At 34.4% G+C, this 22,181-nt stretch overlaps 1 long non-coding RNA gene across 1 annotated transcript; it reads right to left on the bottom strand.

The window, feature by feature from the left end:
- Positions 1 to 7,306: 7,306 nt before the first annotated feature.
- Positions 7,307 to 8,362, bottom strand: LOC128290333 (uncharacterized). The gene is made up of 2 exons (XR_008280079.1): positions 8,307 to 8,362; positions 7,307 to 7,494 (listed from the first exon to the last, which is right to left on the bottom strand). It is a non-coding gene; the product is annotated as an uncharacterized LOC128290333 (long non-coding RNA).
- Positions 8,363 to 22,181: the final 13,819 nt, after the last annotated feature.

Here is a 22,181-nt window from a genome sequence, read left to right as displayed (position 1 = left end):
CTTCATCGAGTTGAGTATGGACAGCGGAAAGAGTAAGTACCTTGAGTTCGTGGCTAATAGATACTATGTTCATGCTCGGAGTTGAGTTGGTAAGTTTTAAATCTATGTGATGATTTCAATTGCATGATTGTTGCGGAAATGAAATGATGTATGGAAATTGCTTCAAATATCCTATTGAATAGTATATGAAATGTAAATGTATGACTTGGTATGAGATTGATCCGAAGGTCTAAGGAACTATGGTATAGTTCGGTATGGTGGAACAATGGGCCTTGTTTCATTATTTCATTTTATGATAATTTTAGTAGCGGATGGTTGTGAAATGCTTATGACTTACTGAGTTATAAACTCACTCGGTGTTTTCTTGTCACCCATTTTAGGTCTCTTGGACTCGATCGTTTATGCGTGCTCGGAACCATCGTTGAAGTCATCACACCGGCTGGAAATCTTTTGGTATTGTCTTCGTAGTTGAACTAGGAGAACATTTGGCATGTATAGGCTATTTTGTTTTGTTGAATCTCGGGTTGTAAACTTTAAGCCATGCGAAGATGGCCTATGTGGTCGGTTGAGTGTGAATCTAAAACCTATAGGCACGAGCCTTAGAAACCTTAATTTTGATAAGGTGGCCATAGTTTGTATTATGTATGATGAAATAGTTGGCCATGGAAGAATTATGAAATAGTCATTGTTTGCTTTAGTACCAGATGCTGCCAGCAGCAGTGAGGTGAGATGGAAAAATCACTAAAAATAGTAGAAGTAGAATTAAATAGTGAATAAATTATGAAATTTAACCTTGATGAATCTATTTTCATATGGATGAAATGAAACGACCGTATGAGCTGTATTTTAAGAGATATTCAGGTTTTTACGAAACAGGGCCAGAACGGTTTCTGGATCCCCTGCTCAGACTTGGAAAATTTACCATAAATTATCCAGAAACAATTAGAAGTCATGCCTTATATGCATAGATTCCCCTTTGAGTCTAGTTTCATTAGAAACAAACGGTATGAGCATTAGAGCTCTGTACGAGATGATATCCAGGTCGTAATGCGTAAAGGTCAGTGTAGTCGAACCCTGAAACAGGGGTGAATTTAACTAATAAACTGTACCAATTGGCCAGACCAAAAATTCTAGAAATAAATCCATGGATGGATATATGAGTCTAGTTTCAGGAAAATTGATTTGAACTCATTTTCGAGTTCTGGAACTCGAGATATGATTTTAAGGTGACAGTGACGCAGTTAACTAGCCTGCCTGGAACAGAAAAAGGAAAACAAAAAAAAAATTTTCCAAGAGAGGAATAAGTAAAGTAAGCCCGGTAACACCTCGTGGTCAAATCCGGTGACGGTCACGGGTTTGGGGTGTTACACAAATAATCTACATTTTGCAACTATTGAATATCTAAGCATAATTACTTATCCATTATGATACTTTTCATCATGTCATATGTATACTTACCTTCCATATTCATATGCACCTACTTATCCAAATACACATCATATACTAAGTCCTCATAGGGTTTTAGTACATACATATACCATTTTGCACACATATGGCTTACTTAAACTTTACTTTCAGAATTCATATTACATTACCCGTTGAACACTTGGAATATGATTCGGACACACAGAAAGAATGCACCAAAGTGCTTGAACGTAGCATTGGCTACCTGACAGAAAGTTCACTGAAGTTCCTCATATCATAGAATCACATGGCACTCTCAACGGGCCTCCTAAAAAAGCTAAGAGAGTATCCGAACACAACTCAGGATACCCAGCACCCAGACCCTAGCATGTATCACATATTAAATGAGCTCATAACACACATGACTATCCTAGTGACATGTCACTTGTATCCTCAACAATTCCTAAGGTTGAAACATGGTTTTATACTTTCAGATCTTTATCGAACGTGCTCGTATAATGGTTTCTTTCACATGGCCAATGTCTCATAATCATATAGCAAAGCATCAAAACATGATATATTATCAACATAGCCAAATAGGCATATTAAGCATACATATATGAATAAATCATTTAATAACAATAAATAATGTATTTATTTGTATATGTACTTACCTCGGTATAAAATATTAGAAATCGAGCCTAAACCTCGAAAACCTTGTTCTTTCCCCGATTAAGACCTGTATCTAGATTCTCTTGATCTATAATACCAAATTTAGCTCGTTTAATACATACAATACTTAAAATGACCCAAAATTCATACTTGAGTAAAATTAGTATTTTACCCCTATACTTTCATATATTTGCAATTTAGTCCCTAGGCTCGAATAATACAATGTATGGGATTTCTTAGTTACCCAAGCCTAGCTGAACATTTTTCATGTTCATAGTAGCCCACATTTTCCTTTCTTTCACATTTTTCTATCCTTTTCTACAACTTTTACAAAATAGTCCTTAAAGCCCTTTTCATGAAAATCTACTTAGTAGAAGTTGTTTACCATCCTTTAAACTCTCATATCCCTCCATAAATCGTCAAAGCATAAGCTTCTCATGCATGGGTAAATTTTTAAATATGAACCTTAGCATGAAATATGGGTAGAAATAGATAGAGCAAGTTACCGAAATTTTAAAAATACGAAGAACATTAAAAACGGGGCTTGGGAGCACTTACTATTAAGCTTGGAAAGCTTGAAACCCCTAGCTATGGAGAACCCTAATTTTCAGCAGCAACATGGAGAAAATGAGCTGAATTTTGGCTTATTTTTCGATTTTATTTCATTTATACACCAAATGACCAAAATGCCCTTAAAGCCTTTCCTTCAATTTTTTCCACACAAGCCCATTTTTGTCCAAAAACTTAGAAATTGGGCAAATTGCTCTTTAAGACCTAATTAATAATTCAAAGCAATTTCATAAAAATTTCTTCTAGAACAAAAATTTTGCAACTTATTCAATTTAGTCCCTAATTTCCAATTGGACACCTTATACTTAGAATTTCTTCATGAAACTTTAACACATGCATATATTCATATTCTAATCCTCATAAAAATCAAAAATAAATATTTTAACCTCGAATTTGTGGTACTAAAACAACTATTCTAACTAAGCCCTATTTTGGGATGTTACAACATGGCCATATACAAAACTAATCAAATATTACCATAGAAAACACATTTGGCTAGACCAATATGACGTATAACAAAAAGAAGAAGTCCCTATACATGCCATACTTAAAATGTCGAGACTACCTACACCAAATGTCTAGTTGATAGTGTAATCGAGCCTCCGACGTCCTTCGATCCCTGAGCTAGCTTGGCGATACTATAAGAAAATTAAAAAGAGAGGGAAGTAAGCATAAAGCTTAGTAAGTTCACATGCAAATAATTAGCAACATAATCATATATATAAATACCATTGACATAACATAGTTTACTTATGTGTTGTCATAAATTCATAGGCATAGCTTAAATTGGAAGACATAACATACACATTTTTTAATCTTACCAAAGTTCATCACATACCGAGCTCATTCATATAATTTTTTGTACATACCTATACCAACTCATAACACATTGCCATATTTCCTCATCATTAACTTACTTGTCAAATAACTCACAGGTTTACCCGTTGAACACTCGAAATACTATTGAATACTCAGAAGACTTGCACATAGTGCTTCAAATGTAGGCACATGCTACCTCATATCACAATCACACATTGCTCGCTCTCGAGCTAATCACGGGCCTACTCACACAAGCTGACAGTCAGAACGAAACTACTCGGGCTGCTCACATAAGCTGACAGGTACCCGCAACACAAGTTGGGCTACCCAACCATCGGTAGAACATACAAGACTAGCACCTGGATTCACATAATCACATATACACATAATATGATGAGCTCATAATCACATAGTTCCTAGTGACATGTCATATTGTATCCTACATTATTCCCAATGTTCAAATGGGGTTTTCTCGGTAACTCGTATTCATCGAACTCGTTCACAATGTCATTCTCATTTACCATAAAGTCGTTCATACGCTCGTCATAATAATTAAACATAAAAACTCATACATTAATAAAGAATTAAAACATGATTCAACATTGCATTATTTATACATGAACTTACCTCGGAACAAAATATAGAGAATTAATTCGATTTAGTCTAAAATCTTGTTCTTTCCCTAGTCTAGGTCCGGACTTTGTTTTTCTTGATCTATAATAACAAATTCAGCTTATTTAATCATCATATTATTCAAATCAGTCCAAAAACTATATTTAGGCAAAATTATGGTTTTGCCCCTAAACTTTTACATATTTACAAATTAGTCCCTGGTTCGTAAAATGAAATGTGTTCATTTTCTTTGTTACCCAAGCCTAGCCAAACCTATGACTTACTCATAGCAACCCACATTTCTCATTAAATCATACATCTTACCATCCATTTTAGACCTTTTACAAAAAGGTCCTTTTTAGGTGTTTACATCAAAAATCACTTAGTAAAAGATGTTTATCATGCATCAAACTTTCATAGTCCTCCATTAAACACCAAAATACATGCATGTCACACATGGGTAAGTTTTTGAACATGAACCCTAGCTCAAAATAATGGTAGAAATAGCTAGATCATTTTCAAAGATCTAAAAAACATAAAGAACATTAAAAATGACGCTAGGATTGACTTACTTTCAAGCTTGAAAAGATGAATAAAACCCTAGCTATGGCTCCTTGAAATTTTTAGCACACTAGGAGGAAGATGGACAAGATTTTTGACTTATTTTTCCTTACCAAATGACCAAAATGCCCTTAAGGCCTTTCTTTTAAAATATTCCTATTCATGCCCATTTTTGTCCATAAAAAAAGAAATTGGACCAATTGCTATTTTAAGACCTCTAATGAATAATCCAAAGCTATTTCGTACTAAAAGCTTCTAGAAACACATACTTTGCAACTTATTCAATTTAGTCCCTAAAGTCAAATTGGACTCTTTATCAATTGAATTTCTTCATGAAACCTTTACACAAGCATGCAATCATATCATAGACCTTATGAGAATCATGAAATAATTATTTCTACTTTGGATTTGTGGTCTCGAAACCACTGTTTCGACTAGGCCCTAATTCAGGATGTTACAATTCTCCCCCTTTAGGTATTTTCATCCCCAAAAATCTTACCGGTGAAAAGGTCTGGGTATTGGTTTCTCATGTTTTCCTCAGTCTCCCATTTAGCCATTTCAACCCCATGTCTTTGCCATAAGACTTTCACAAAGGCATTACTTTTGTTTCTCAATTGCTTGACTTTCTAGGCCAAAATCTTAATCGGCTCTTCGCCATAAGTCATATCCAGTCGGATCTCGAACTTTGTGTGACAGCCCTAATTTGACTCTAGTCGAGAAGTGGTTTCGGGACCACAAAATCGAGTCATAAGAATAATTAAATGTTATATTTTATGCCTATTATAAGTGAAAGTGTGTGTGTGAAAATTTCATGTTTTGATTTTGTCTTTTAAATGTGAAATTAATTAGAAAGGACTTATGTGTGAAACTTTGGAAATGTGATAGGTTAAATGGTAGTGGGCAAATAATGCATGGTGGAAAAAAATGTAGACTTGCATGTCAAATTCCCCACTTTAGAGGAAGTGGCACCATGATGGTATGGGATACAAAATATATGCATTTTGTATTAATATTATAATGACTACATGGTTTTATAATAGGAAATAAGTATTAGAAAAAAAAGAAGGCCATACATCCTTGCCTTGTTCATGTGAATGTTTGAGAAAGAATGGAGAAAAATGCTTTGAGGATTTCGGCAATGGAGCAAGCTCAAAATCTAAGGTAGAACAAAAGGGCTCTTTGATATTTGGCCTTGGTGATTCTAATTGGAGGTATGTTTAATTTTATTTCTTGATAATTTATGTGAAATTGAGTTAATTGCTAAGCTCCTTTCATAGCCCATGACTCAATTTTTGTTATTGGTTTGAAGTGATGCATACGGCTATGGGTTGTAGAGTGTCTTGGTAGGTGTTTTGATGTTTTTGTGATGAGGGATGAAGATGGTTGATTTTAAGTGTTTAATAAAAAGGATTGGATGTGAGTGTGTGTGAAATGGCAAATGATGAGTCTCGGTAACTTCATGAAGAGTTCGACTATTGTGTTTATGTGAATATATATATGCTGAATGTAGTCTTGGATAAGTAAATTTTGATGTATTAGATTGGTAACATGGTTATGCCGATTGTGAAAATGTGATAAAGGTGCCAAGAAATATTTGTAAACATGCATAGTACCGAATGTGTTCATGAATGAATAAGTTATGTGAGTTGTTTAAAAGAAAGAAATGGATAAGTTAGGGTATAATTGAGTGTTCGAATATGAATTTAAGAAGAATGATACATTCAACTATGCTTTGATGTGCTTGGATTGTTGTTCATTGAGTAAGTGATTGAGGAATGGTTAGAAGAATTTGAATGCTAAACTAGTTGATTTGTTTATAATGTCCGATTATGATCATTTATAGAGATGTGAATGAATTGTTGTTATGTGAATAAATATTTGTTTGATGATATATATATGTATTCGGCAATGGGATAAAATGTAACGCCCCCACACCCGAGACCGTCGCCGGAGTCAAGTATGAGGTGTTACTAAGCTTAGTTTAACATTTTTAGAACTTTGGATTATTTGTTTCTACATTCACAGCTTTTAAGCTACTTGCGCCACAGTCACAAGAAAAATCATATCTCGAGTTACGAAACTCAAAATTAAGATCTGTAAATTTTCCCTGAATCTAGACTCATATACCTATCTACTAATTTGTTTCTAGAATTTTTGGTTGAGCCAATTAGTACAGTTTATTAGTTAAAGTTACCCCTGTTTCAGGACTCGACTGGTCTGACCTCTGTTTACTACGAACCACATTTCTCTCTGTAAAAAATTAATATGACTATGAGGTTTGTTTATACTAAAACTATACTCAATAAGGATTCTGAGGATATAAAATAAACCACCTAATTATATATTTACAATTTATGGTGAATTTCTAAAGTAGGAACAGGGGATTCAGAAACTGCTATGACTCTATTTCACTAAAATTCAAATATCTTCTAACATATACTTCCTTTACTTGTTTCATTTGTTTCATGTGAAACTAGACATAATAAGATTTAATTTGATATGTAGTTCACCACCAAATTCAATTTCTATGATTTTTAGTAAATTTTCAAACTCGCGTTAGTGTTGCTGCAATATTCTGTTTATGGTAAATTTCATCCTTTTTATGAGTTTTTATGCACTAAGTATCTTAATAGTTTTCCTTAACATCAAACATAATCTAAACTAACCATTTTCATAATTTATCATTATCAAGCATTTCCTCAACCATTTCACAACCATACCATAAGATCATTTACACAAAATGGGTATATTGCTATACATGCCATACTTAAATTTACAAGCCATTTACCAAAAGTCTTCTGGATAGTGTGACTGAGCCTTCGACCTATCCCGACTCCTGAGCTGGCTTGTCCAAAACTACAATGAGTAAGAAGGAGGGAGTAAGCATAAATGCTTAGTAAGTTCATATGCAAATAATAAGTAACATAACAAACAGTCATACCAATCAACATTAGCATGTATCACTAAAACACATATCACATTTTAATCATTTTCATCATCTTATTACCTTATCGTGGTTGTATCAATACTAAACCCGAGGGTTAAATACATACCTGTCCAAAATATCCATTTCACATCACTTACCAATACATCTCTTTACATCTCGAATATTCCTCCATTTGAGTAGAACTTTACCCGTTGAACACATAGGAATATAATTCGGATACATGGATAACTTGCACATAAGTGCCATATATGCAATCAAGCAATCATGTAACCCGCCCATAAGCGAACTCGGACTCAACTCAACGAGCTCGGGCGTTCGCATCCATAAGTGAACTCGGACTCAACTCAACGAGTTCGGATGCCTAGTTACATCTCTCGAACTCAGACTCAACTCAACGAGTTCGGACATTTGCATACATAAGTGAACTCGGACTCAACTCAACGAGTTCGGATGCTCAACCATCCTAGTGACATGTCACTTGTATCCTAATCTATTCCTAAGGTTCAAACGGGATTTTTCTAACACTTATCCTTGCCGTCTTCCGTAGAATGCCAAATCAATACTCGGTAACAATTATATTTAACAAGTAGTTCACATAATTTACATATTATTTGAAATTAACCACAAAGCATACATTTCATAATGAAATTCAGCATAACACATAATTAATATCAATAACTTAAAATAAAAATTATGCTACATTATTTACACATGAACTTACCTTGGTACCAAAATACAAAGATTTTGCAATTTAGTCCACAATCTTTTCTTTTCCTTGATTGAGGTCGATACCACATCTTTCTTGATCTAAAATAACACATTTACCTTATTTAATACCCACATTATCAAATTAATCCTTAACTCAAATTTTGGCAAAATTACAATTTTACCCCTAAACTTTTGCATATTTACATTTTTGCCCCTAGGCTCGGGATTAAACTTTATTCCTTATTCTTATGTTTTACAACATGCTGATCACTTTTCTCTTCTATGGCAACATCAAATTCTCACTCTAACATGTACTTGTGACTATTAGGTATTTTTACCGATTAAGCCCTTTACTCGCTTTTGCTTAAAATCGAGTAGTACAAGTTGTCTAACATAATTTAAAACCTCATATTCTATCATAAAACATCAAAATACACAAATTTCACCTATGGGTATTTTTCCAAATATAAACCCTAGGTTAAATTATTGCTAACATAAGCTTTATCGAAGTTAGGGATCTCAAAACGTAAAGAACATTAAAAGCGGGACTTGGAATCACTTACTATGGAGCTTGGAAGCTTGAAAAAACCCTAGCTATGGAGAACCCTTGAAATTTCGGCCTAATGAAGAAGATGGACAAAATTGGCTTTTAATTTTGTTTTAATTCATTTTAATAACTAAATGACCAAAATACCCTTACTACTAAACTTTCCAAAAATTCCTTCCATGTCCTAATTTTGTCCATGAACTTAAAATTGGTCAAATTTCTATTTAAGACCTCCTCATTAATATTCCAAAACAATTTCATACTAAAAACTTCTAGAATGCAACTTTTGCAACTTATTCGATTTAGTCTCTACTTTCAATTTAAGCACTTTAGGCATAGAATTTCATCACGAAATTTTCACACAATCATGCAATCATATCATAAACATCAAAATCATTGTAAAATAATTATTTCTATCTCGGATTTGTGGTCACGAAACCACTATTCCGATTAAGCCTTAATTCAGGATATTACAACTCTCCCCTTTTAAAGATTTTCGTCCTCGAAAATCTTACCGTAAACAGTGTGGGTATTGGTTTCTCATAGTTTCTTCAGTTCCCATGTAGTCTCTTCTACCCCATGCTTTTGCCACAACACTTTCACAAGTGCAACACTTTTATTTCTTAGTTGTTTGACTTCTCGAGCTAAAATCTTAATCGGTTCTTCTTCATAAGTCATATCCGGTCGCAGTTCAATTTCTGTCAGTGAAATTATATGTGAAGGATCCGAACGATACCGACGTAACATAGATACGTGAAACACATCATGAATCTTTTCTAATTCGGGTGGTAACGCTAGCCGATATGCTAGCGATCCAACTTTTTCAATTATTTCATACGGTCCAATAAAACGCGGACTTAACTTGCCCTTTCGTCCAAATCTAAGGACTTTCTTCCATGGAGACACTTTCAAAATACCTTATCACCAACTTGAAACTCAATGTCCTTTCGCTTTAGGTCCGCATAAGATTTACATCTATCTGAAGCGACTTTCAAACAATCTCGAATTATCTTCACTTTTTCTTCGCTTTCTTTTATTAGATCAACTCCATAAATCTGATTTTCCTTGAGTTCACCCAATACAAAGGCGTTCAACACTTGCGACCATACAATGCTTCATAAGGTGCCATTTTCAAGCTCGTCGATAGCTATTGTTGTAAGCAAATTCTACCAACGGCAGATATCTTTCCCAACTTCCTTGAAATTCCAATACACAACATCCGAGCATGTCTTCAAGAATCAATTACTCTTTCGATTGTCCATCGGTTTGTGGATGAAAAGCAGGACTAAAATTTAACTCATTACCTAACGCGTCTTGCAACTTTTGCCAAAACCGCGAGGTAAACCTTGGATCTCTATCTGAAATAATCGATAATGGTATTCCGTGTAATCTAACAATTTCTTTAATATCTGATTCAGCCAACTTGTTAAGAGAATAATTAAATGACGCATCGGATAAAATGAGCCGACTTAGTTAATCAGTCAACTATTACCCAGATGGCATCTTTCTTTCCCGGAGTCAATGGCAATCCTGAAACAAAATCCATAGTAATCCGATCCCATTTCCATTCAGGAACCATAATAGGCTGGAGTAATCTCAAGGTACTTGGTGTTCAAATTTCACCGTTGACAAATTAAGCATTTGGACACAAACTTTGATATATCTCTTTTCATTCCATTCCACCAATACATTTTCTTCAAGTCATTATACATTTTCGTACTACCCGGATGAATCGAGAAATAACCACTATGTGCTTCCTGTAGGATCTTTTGAATCAATTCCTCATTCTTCTATACACAAATCCGATCTTTAAACATTAAGCACCCATCGAACCAATTCAAATCGATCCCGTGACGCCTTCACCTTTTTTTCTTTTGGCTAGCAAATCTTGATCATTTTTCGAGTTTCGAAATCTCTTGTAAAACATTGGTTTTGCTCTTAACTCTGCTAGAATCGAACCATCATCCGACACTTTCAACCGAGTGTTCATAATCACAAAGCAAACAACAACTTTCCGCTCAAAGCATCAAGAACCACATTCGCTTTTCCCAGATGATAATCAATAACAAGCTCGTAATCTTTCAACAACTCCAACCATCTTCGTTGTCTCAAATTCAAGTCTTTTTGTGACATCAAGTACTTAAGACTTTTGTGGTCGGTATATAATCGACATTTTTCACCATATAAATAATGTCGCCAAATTTTCAAAGCAAACACCACCGCAGCCAATTCCAAATCGTGAGTAGGATAATTCCTCTCATGAGGTTTTAACTGCCTTGAAGCATATGCCACCACTTTTCCTTCTTGCATGAGCACACACCCCAAACCATTTAGAGAAGCATCACTATACACCACAAATTCTTTACCGATTCAAATTTGTACTAACACCGGTGCTTCATTAATAACTTTTTCAATTCTTCAAAACTCATTGACATTCTTCCGTCCATTCAAATTTAACATCCTTTTGGAGTAATCTAGTTATAGGAGCAGCAATTATAGAAAATCCATTTACAAACCGCCGATAATACCCAGCTAGCCCCAAGAAACTTCTAACTTCAGTTACGTTTTTTGGTGGTTTCCAATCAACAATGGCTGAAATTTTACTAGGATCAACCCGTATACCATCACCTGAAACAATATGACCCAAAAATCCAACTTCCCGAAGCCAAAATTCACTTTTACTAAACTTAGCATACAACTGCTTATCTCTCAAAGTTTGCAAAACTATCCTCAAATGCTCAGCGTGCTCTGTCTCATCTTTTGAATAAATTAAAATATCATCTATAAACACCACAACAAATTTGTCCAAGTATGGCCGAAATATGCGATTCATGTGACAACCCGAATTAGGGCCTAATCGGAATAGTGGTTTCGTGACCACAAATTTGAGATAGAAATAATTGTTTTATAATTATTTTGGGGTTTATGATATGATTGCATGATTGTGTGAAAATTTCGTGATGAAATTTTATGCCTAAAGTGCTTAAATTGAAAGTAGGGACTAAATCGAATAAGTTGCAAAATTTGCATCCCGAAAGTTTTTAGTATGAAATTGTTTTGGAATATTAATTAGGAGGTCTTAAATAGCAATTTGACCAATTTTAAGTTCATGGACAAAATTTGGACATGGAAGGAATTTTTGAAAGTTTAGTAAGGAGGGGCATTTTGGTCATTTGGATATTAAATGAAATAAAATGGGAAAAATAACACAAAATTGATCATCATCCTCCTTAGTTGCTGCCGAATTCTCCTCTCTCCATAGCTAGGGTTTCTTCAATTTTCAAGCTCCATAGTAAGTGATTCCAAGCCCGTTTTAATGTTCTTTACGCTTTTGGAATCCTAAGCTCGATTAAGCTTATGCTAGTAATAATTTAACATAGGGTTCATATTTGGAAAAATACCCATAGGTGAAATTTGTGTATTTTGATGTTTTATGATAGAATATGAGGTTTTAAATTATGTTAAATAACTTGTGTTACTCGGTTTTAAGTGAAAACGAGTAAAAGCAAGATAATCAGAAAAATACCTATTGTTCATAACTATATGATAGAGTGAGAATTTGATGTTGTTGTAGAAGAGAAAATGTTCAGCATATCATAAAACATAAGAATAAGGGCTGGAATTAAATTCTGAGCCTAGGGGCAAAATTGTAATTTTGTAAAGTTAGGGGCAAAATGTAATTTTTCCATGATGTGATTTTTGGATTGAAATAAATAGTATAAGTATTAAATGAGCTAAATGTGTTATTATAGATCAAGAAAGACGCGAATTGATCTCGAACGGGAAGGAAAAAGTTTTGGACTAAATTGCAAAATTTCCACATTTTGCACCAAGGTAAGTTTGTATGTAAATATTACAATAATTTCATGTATATTCTTATATTTCAGCCTATTATATAAATATACTAGCTGATGTTAAAATATAAATCGATTATTGGAAGAATGGAAATAAATATAGAGAGAGAGATCCTGGTTGAACATTCGGAGAGATCGAATGAAATAGAGGGAGCGTAGCTAGGTCACATGTATGATGCTGAGTGCACTTCATGTGTACAAGAAAGCTACGAGACACCATGTAGTAGCTAGGTCACATGTGTGATACGGAATGTATCCCATGTAGACAAGAGAGCTACGTGAAAGATAAATGTAGCTAGGTCGCATGCGTGATTCCAAGTGAAGGACACCATGTAGACAAGAGAGCTACGGGACAAATCGGCTAGGTCGCATGAGTGGTACTAAATGTTCACCATGTGTACAAGAAAGCCGAACTAAACGAAGTATGATGGTAGGGCTGTGTGCTGAAACCATTAAATATCGAGGATTGATCCGAATTGTTCAACGGGATGGTTTTGTGGTGATATTGTGGTTTGGACCTACACTTATGGTGAATGAAATGTGGTGAAAATGATTGGTGGTATATATATATAAGATAAAATGAGGTTAGCATAAAGAATGTGTGAAAGAGTGAAATTAGCATTAAAACTGTTTTTAGATGGTAGCAGTGACGTGATTTTGAAAAATCACCAAAAATAGGAGGAATATAATTATAGGTTGAATGAGATGTGAAATTAAAGTTTAATGAGTCTACTTTTATATAAAAGAAACAGAGCAAGCAAAGGAATTCTATATTTTGAGATATTTACAATTGTATGTGACTTGCTCAGGATGAATACGTGATCCCCTGTTCTAACTTTGAAAAATCATTAAAAATTGTACAAAGAAAATTAAGAAATATAGTTTACATGCCTAAATTCCTTATTGAGACTAGTTTTAAATGAAACAGACTTCAGGGTTGTTTGAATTGTGTATTGAGAGAAATTGAATTCGTAGTGAACAGAGGTCAGATCAGTCGAGCTGTGTAACAGGGGAAAATTTAACTAATAAACTGTACTAATCGGCTGAACCAAAAATTATAGAAAAAAATTAACAAAAAGCTTTATGAGTCTAGATTCAGGGAAATTTTACAGATTTGAATTTCGAGTTTTGTAACTCGAGTTATGATTTATTTAGTGAATATGACGCAGCAGAGACAGCTTAATCAAAGTGGAATGAATAGTGAAGTTAAAGTAGATATACTTGAATTGTTGTGTAAACATGTTAAATTCTTTAATTAGTATTTACATACTTACTTACTAAGCTATAAGCTTACTTTGTTTCTCTCTTTTGTCTTATAGTGTCCTCCGGCTTGCTCAGGAGTTAAGGATCGTGAAGATCTACCCTCACTATCATACTTTAGGGTATTTGAACTAAACGTTTTGAATTATGGCATGTATAGTAGGCTTAATTATTTTGTTACGTGTCATATTTGTCTAGGTTTAAAATATTAGTTACAGTACTCGACCAGCTACTTTGTACAAGCCATTAAAGTTGGCTAATATTGTTCAAGACATATGTTATACGATGCACTATCAAATTGGATGACATATTTATATCTCGGTTATGTTTAATGGTATGTGTTATGTTCTGGTAATACCTTGTATCCTGTTCTGGTGACGGTAACAGGTAAGGGGTGTTACAATTCATTAAATCCATAAACACAGCAGGAGCATTTGTCAATCCGAATGGCATAACTAAAAATTCATAATGACCATACCTTGTTCTAAAAGCAGTTTTAGGTACATCCGACTCCTTTACCTGCAGTTGGTAATACCCAGATCTCAAGTCAATCTTTGAAAACCATGTCGCTCCTTTTAGCTGATCAAACAAATCATCAATTCTCGGCAACGGATACTTTTTTTTGATTGTCACCTTGTTTAACTGCCGATAATCAACACATAATCTCATAGAACCATCCTTCTTTTCACAAATAACACGGAGCACCCCAAGGTGAAAAACTCGGTCTCACAAAACCTTTATCACTCAACTCTTGCAACTGCGACTTTAATTCCATCAACTCTGCTGGTGCCATTCTATACGGAGCAATCGAAATCGAGCTGTTCCGTGATCGAATCAATACCAAATTCTACTTCCACGATCGAGGCAAACCCGCAATTCTTCCGAAATACGTCCAAAATTCACACACAACCCAAGACCGATTCAACTTTCTTTTCAACTTCTTTTGTATTAATTACATACGCCAAATAAGCTTCATAACCCTTTCTCGAGATATCTTGAGCCGACATTGAAGGAAATCACACTAGGCAATGCCTCGATTTATCTGATTCAACCCGCAGAGTTTCACCATTTTCACACTTTAATTCTATAACCTTTTCTTTGCAATTTATTTTAGCATCATGCAATGTCAACCAATCCATACCCAAAATAACATCAAATTCATCAAACGACAACAACATCAAGTCGTCCGGAAAGTAATGATCCCGAATCATTAAAGGACATTTCTTACATACTTTATCAACAGTTACACATTTGCCTAACGGATTCGACACTCTAATCATAAATTCAGTATTCTCAACAGTATATTCATACTAGACACCAATTTCATGCACACATATGAATGAGTAGAACCGGATCAATCAAAGCAATAACATTAACATTATAGAGAGAAAATGTACCGTAATCACATCGGTGAGGAAGCATCTTCACGCTTTAATAGCATAAGTTCTAGCCGGAGCCCTTCCTTCAGTCTAACCGGTGCATCCTCGCTACATTCTTATCGCTTGTTTCACTTCCACTTTTCTGGATACCTTCCCTCGAGTCTGCACCACTAGCTTTTACATTCTGAAATTTTTCTTTCTCGGCTCTCTCAGGCGCCTCTAATAAAATGATCCGGAGAACCACATCGAAAACATTCATTTGCTCTGACGGACCAAAATGATTTCTACCACACACTGGCACTCGGGTTTAACAAATCTCGTATTTCCCACACTAGCCGCAAAAGTAGTCTGAGATTTAGGACCCACATTTCGCTTCTTAAAATTTCCATATGATTGCCCAGCTGAAACTTGGGAACGAGGATTCATATTTCTTGACTTTCCGGTTTCTTTGTGAGGGTGCATTACTCATTGGTCTTTTCTTCCAATTTCGTGTTTGATTCTACCTTTTCTTTTCCTTCAAGATTCTTCACCTTGCAAGCTCGATCGACAAGTACCACCATTTCTTTTAGTTCAAGGATCCCAACAAATACCTTAATGTCTTCGTTAAGCCCGTCTTCAAATCGTCGGCACATCTTGGCTTCAGAGGAACATATTCCCGCATACTTACTTAATCGAACAAACTCTCTTTCATATTCGAGACTTTCATATTACCTTGCTTCACTCAAGAAACTCTTTACATTTCGATCAATAAATCTTTCACTAATATATTTCTTCCAAACTCTTCTTGAAAGAATTCCTGTGTTACCCTCTCTTTCGGTACCACCGAAATCAAAGTCTTCCACCAATTATAGGCTGAATCTCTCAACAAAGATGTAGCAGATTTCAAACATTCTTTAGGTGTACAAGATAATTCATCAAATACCCGGATAGAATTTTCAAGCCAGAATTCTGCTTTCTTTGCATCATCATCAATATTTGCTCTAAATTCTTCAGCACCTTGTTTACGAATTCTATCAACGGGGGTTCTGTGAAATTTTATCATATCCACTCCTTGAGGCATTGGAGGCATAGGTTGAGGAATTGGGGGAGGTGGGGGAGGTCGTACATTTGGGTTCGTACGAATGAACTCAGTGTACCATGCACTCATCATTTGGAGAAAGGCTTCCGATCCCTTTCCTCCCTGCTCGACCAACATGAGGGTGGGTTTTCGGTCGGCGCTGCTCCTTCAGCCGGAGCTGGCGCATTACTCTCTACTTCATCCGCCACACCTGGATCGGGATCCATTTACTATATAAAAAAAAATTCATTTAAAAAGGTCAGAAGTCGTCACACTATCACAATTCATACATATGGCATGTATAGCAAAATCCGTACATACAACACGTAGTCTGAGAACTGACTAAACCTGCTCTGATACCACTAAATGTAACGCCCCCACACCCGAGACCGTCGCCGGAGTCAAGTATGAGGTGTTACTAAGCTTAGTTTAACATTTTTAGAACTTTGGATTATTTGTTTCTACATTCACAGCTTTTAAGCTACTTGCGCCACAGTCACAAGAAAAATCATATCTCGAGTTACGAAACTCAAAATTAAGATCCGTAAATTTTCCCTGAATCTAGACTCATATACCTATCTACTAATTTTTTTCTAGAATTTTTGGTTGGGCCAATTAGTACAGTTTCTTAGTTAAAGTTACCCCTGTTTCAGGACTCGACTAGTCTGACCTCTGTTTACTACGAACCACATTTCTCTCTGTAAAAAATTAATATGACTATGAGATTTGTTTATACTAAAACTATACTCAATAAGGATTCTGAGGATATAAAATACACCACCTAATTATATCTTTACAATTTATGGTGAATTTCTAAAGTAGGAACAGGGGATTCAGAAACTGCTATGACTCTATTTCACTAAAATTCAAATATCTTCTAACATATACTTCCTTTACTTGTTTCATTTGTTTCATGTGAAACTAGACATAATAAGATTCAATTTGATATGTAGTTCACCACCAAATTCAATTTCTATGATTTTAGTAAATTTTCAAACTCGCGTTAGTGTTGCTGCAGATTCATTTTATGGTAAATTTCATCCTTTTATGAGTTTTATGCACTAAGTATCTTAATAGTTTTCCTTAACATCAAACATAATCTAAACTGACCATTTTCATAATTTATCATTATCAAGCATTTCCTCAACCATTTCACAACCATACCATAAGATCATTTACACAAAATGGGTATATTGCTATACATGCCATACTTAAATTTACAAGCCATTTACCAAAAGTCTTCGGATAGTGTGGTCGAGCCTTCGACCTATCCCGACTCTGAGTGGCTTGTCCAAAACTACAATGAGTAAGAAGGAGGGAGTAAGCATACATGCTTAGTAAGTTCATATGCAAATAATAAGTAACATAACAAACAGTCATACCAATCAACATTAGCATGTATCACTAAAACACATATCACATTTTTAATCATTTTTCATCATCTTATTACCTTATCGTGGTTGTATCAATACTAAACCCGAGGGTTAAATACATACCTGTCCAAAATATCCATTTCACATCACTTACCAATACATCTCTTTACATCTCGAATATTCCTCCATTTGAGTAGAACTTTACCCGTTGAACACATCGGAATATAATTCGGATACATGGATAACTTGCACATAAGTGCCATATATGCAATCAAGCAATCATGTAACCCGCCCATAAGCGAACTCGGACTCAACTCAACGAGTTCGGATGCCTAGTGACATCTCTCGAACTCAGACTCAACTCAACGAGTCCGGACATTCGCATCCATAAGTGAACTCAGACTCAACTCAACGAGTTCGGATGCTCAACCATCCTAGTGACATGTCACTTGTATCCTAATCTATTCCTAAGGTTCAAACGGGATTTTTCTCGAACACTTATCCTTGCCGTCTTCCGTAGAATGCCGAAATCAATACTCGGTAACAATTATATTTAACAAGTAGTTCACATAATTTACATATTATTTGAAATTAACCACAAAGCATACATTTCATAATGAAATTCAGCATAACACATAATTAATATCAATAACTTAAAAATAAAAATTATGCTACATTATTTACACATGAACTTACCTTGGTACCAAAATACAAAGATTTTGCAATTTAGTCCACAATCTTTTCTTTTCCTCGATTGAGGTCGATACCACGTCTTTCTTGATCTAAAATAACACATTTACCTTATTTAATACCCACATTATCAAATTAATCCTTAACTCAAATTTTGGCAAAATTACAATTTTACCCCTAAACTTTTGCATATTTACATTTTTGCCCCTAGGCTCGGGATTAAACTTTATTCCTTATTCTTATGTTTTACAACATGCTGATCACTTTTCTCTTCTATGGCAACATCAAATTCTCACTCTAACATGTACTTGTGACTATTAGGTATTTTTACCGATTAAGCCCTTTTACTCGTTTTGCTTAAAATCGAGTAGTACAAGTTGTCTAACATAATTTAAAACCTCATATTCTACCATAAAACATCAAAATACACAAATTTCACCTATGGGTATTTTTCCAAATATAAACCCTAGGTTAAATTATTGCTAACATAAGCTTTATCGAGTTACCGGATCTCAAAACGTAAAGAACATTAAAACGGGACTTGGAATCACTTACTATGGAGCTTGGAAGCTTGAAACAAACCCTAGCTATGGAGAACCCTTGAAATTTCGGCCTAATGAAGAAGATGGACAAAATTGGCTTTTAATTTTGTTTTTAATTCATTTTAATAACTAAATGACCAAAATACCCTTACTACTAAACTTTCCAAAATTCCTTCCATGTCCTAATTTTGTCCATGAACTTAAAATTGGTCAAATTTCTATTTAAGACCTCCTCATTAATATTCCAAAACAATTTCATACTAAAACTTCTAGAATGCAACTTTTGCAACTTATTCGATTTAGTCCCTACTTTCAATTTAAGCACTTTAGGCATAGAATTTCATCACGAAATTTTCACACAATCATGCAATCATATCATAAACATCAAAATCATTGTAAAATAATTATTTCTATCTCGATTTGTGGTCACGAAACCACTATTCCGATTAAGCCTTAATTCAGGATATTACATAAAATGTGTATGAAGGTAAGTTTCGTGGTGATTATGCTTGTGATGTTGGGTTAATATTCGGCATTGAGTAATGTGGGGTAAGGTGATTAATCGGCTATGAAATTAGCTAAATTGAATAGGTATGTTTAATGATATGCTTAGTGTAATGTATAATCTTGTAACTCGGTTTAGTATTGAGATAAATGTTAGATGTATGATTGGATTTTGGTATGTGTTAAATTGGTTAATCAAAGATTTAATATGACGAAATGTTAATGAATAAAATAATTGGTTTGCACCTTAAATAGTTGAAATAAAGCTTGCCGATTATGATTAAATGTACCATGTACACATAAGGACATTCGACAATATGATTAAATTCATGTATAAGGAAGCATGATAAATTAAGTGACTCCTTGCTTGTGAATGTGAATTAGATATAAATTAAATAAGCATGAAATCGAGTCATGGCATGTTTTACTAAATATGATACATATTGAAATCTATTGTTTTAGATATAGATTAAATGATATGTGATTGCCAAATGTGATTGTTAAGTGAATAATATTAGTTAAGTACTTAAGCAAATCTATTGTTTTACTTAAGCTTAAGAGCAATGAGGATCAAAGTCGGATAGGGGAAAAGAGAAATAATGAGTTGAGTAAATTCAATCATAATAGGACATAATGAGTTGATTTAATAAGATATGATGTGGCCATGATATGTCTCAAACTCAAATGGTAAGTTCATAAGTGTTTGGACTTGGAAATTTAAGAGCAAATTGTAATAATTTGCTTAGGACAGCAGCAGTAACGTGATTTTAGAAAATCACTATAAATTGTTGGTGTGGAATTATAGGCTGAATAAAATATGTAATCAAAGCTTAATTAGTCTAGTTTCTTATAAAAGAGACCGTGTAAGCAAAGAAATTTCCTATAAAGAGATATTTAAAGTTGTGTGAGACAGTGGCAGAATGACTCCGAAATCCCCTATTCTATTTTTAGAAAATCATTATAATTTGTACAAAAATGGTTATAAGATACAATTTATATTCTTAGACTCCTTAATGAGTATAGTTTCAAATGAAATCAAATAGAACATATTTTGAATTCTGTACAATGAGAAATTTGATTTGTAGTGAAGAGTGCTCAGATTAGTCAAACAGTGAAACAGGGGAAACTTTAAGAAAAATCTGGTATTGATTGGCCAAACCTAAAATTCTTAAAATTTTATGGATGGAAAATATATGAGTCTATATTCAGAGAAAATTAACGGCAATTGATTTTGAGTTTTGTAGCTCCAGTTATAAATAATTTAGTGACTATTGCTCAGGAAAACAGCTTGTAGTGAATATGTGAATTTGTTGTAAACATTGATGAAACTATTTGAGTTGCTTATAAGCTATTGCTGAAATTGATGTACAAGATAAATATATATGAGATATGTATATGTGGTAAAGCCGAATGGCTAGTGTGAAGTATGTATGAGATATGTATATGTGGTAAAGCCGAATGGCTAGTGTGAAATATGTAGGAGATGTGTGTATATTGTGGCCGAATGACCAAATGTGAAAGGTGTGTATTATTAGATATTTGATGAGGCAAATGAATTACAAATATGACAGTCGATGTGAATGTTGTAACATGTGATTAAATGTACATGAAACTTGAAATATATTCCGGTAAGACCCGATGACTACGTGTGGAGATTATGTTCGGTAAGACCCGATGACTACGTGTGGAGATTATGTCCGGTAAGACCCGATGACTACGTGTGGAGATTTTGTACGGTAAGACCGATAACTACGTGTGGGGACTATTCGAGCTAAAGGTTTCATGAAGATCCGAGTAAAGCATAAGATTATACGACTTCACAGTAACAATTGGTAATAAATACGTTCAATGTGTTAAGTTGGTCAGGTATGTATTTTGAGATTATATTTAAGCTTGATTTGGACTAAATCGCAAGGTCGTTATGTGATGCATATGTGAGTAAACCAATAAGACTGCTGTATGATTATTGTGCGTTTGGTCAATGTGGAAAGTTAGGTGAAAATATGTAATGTACCTATGTTTATAAGAGATCACTATCAAGTGAGAATTTATCTGCCTATTATATATGATGAGATGTGCATATTCGGTAAAGGGATGGTATGCCGAAGGAAGAGTGAAATAAAATACGAACAACTATGTTATAATTTGATTGTTATCTGTTTACATCGCTTAAAACTTAGTAAGCATTGTAATGCTTACTCCGCTTACTTTGTTTCCTCTGCTTTATAGATCTCATTTGGAAGCTACAGTGCTCGGGGATCGTCAAGAACTAGTCACACTATCACTATCCACCGTTTGGTACTGCTATGTTTTAGATTATCTTATGGCATGTATAGAATAGACTAGTAGTGGGAGGATATTTTGGTTAATGTATATAAGCTATGCGAATATGACATCTTTTGAATGTTTACTTTTATAAGTTTTTTTTTTTAATTTTATCCCTGGTTGTGTCTAGCAATTACCCAATTGAATGATCTTTACTTCAAGAAAATGTTCAAAATTTTACTGATCTGGCATGAGTTACAAGTCTGGTAATGCCCCTTACCTATTCTGGCGACGGTTACGGGATAGGGGTGTTACACTCTGTTAGTGAAATCAAGTGCGAAGGATCAAATCAGTGTCGGCGCAACATAGACACATGGAACACATCATGAATCTTTTCCAATACGGATGGTAAGGCTA

This window comes from Gossypium arboreum, chromosome 3 (genome assembly GCF_025698485.1).
Source record: "Gossypium arboreum isolate Shixiya-1 chromosome 3, ASM2569848v2, whole genome shotgun sequence".
NCBI classification, from domain to species: domain Eukaryota; kingdom Viridiplantae; phylum Streptophyta; class Magnoliopsida; order Malvales; family Malvaceae; genus Gossypium; species Gossypium arboreum.
This window is presented reverse-complemented; position numbering and strand designations above follow the sequence as displayed.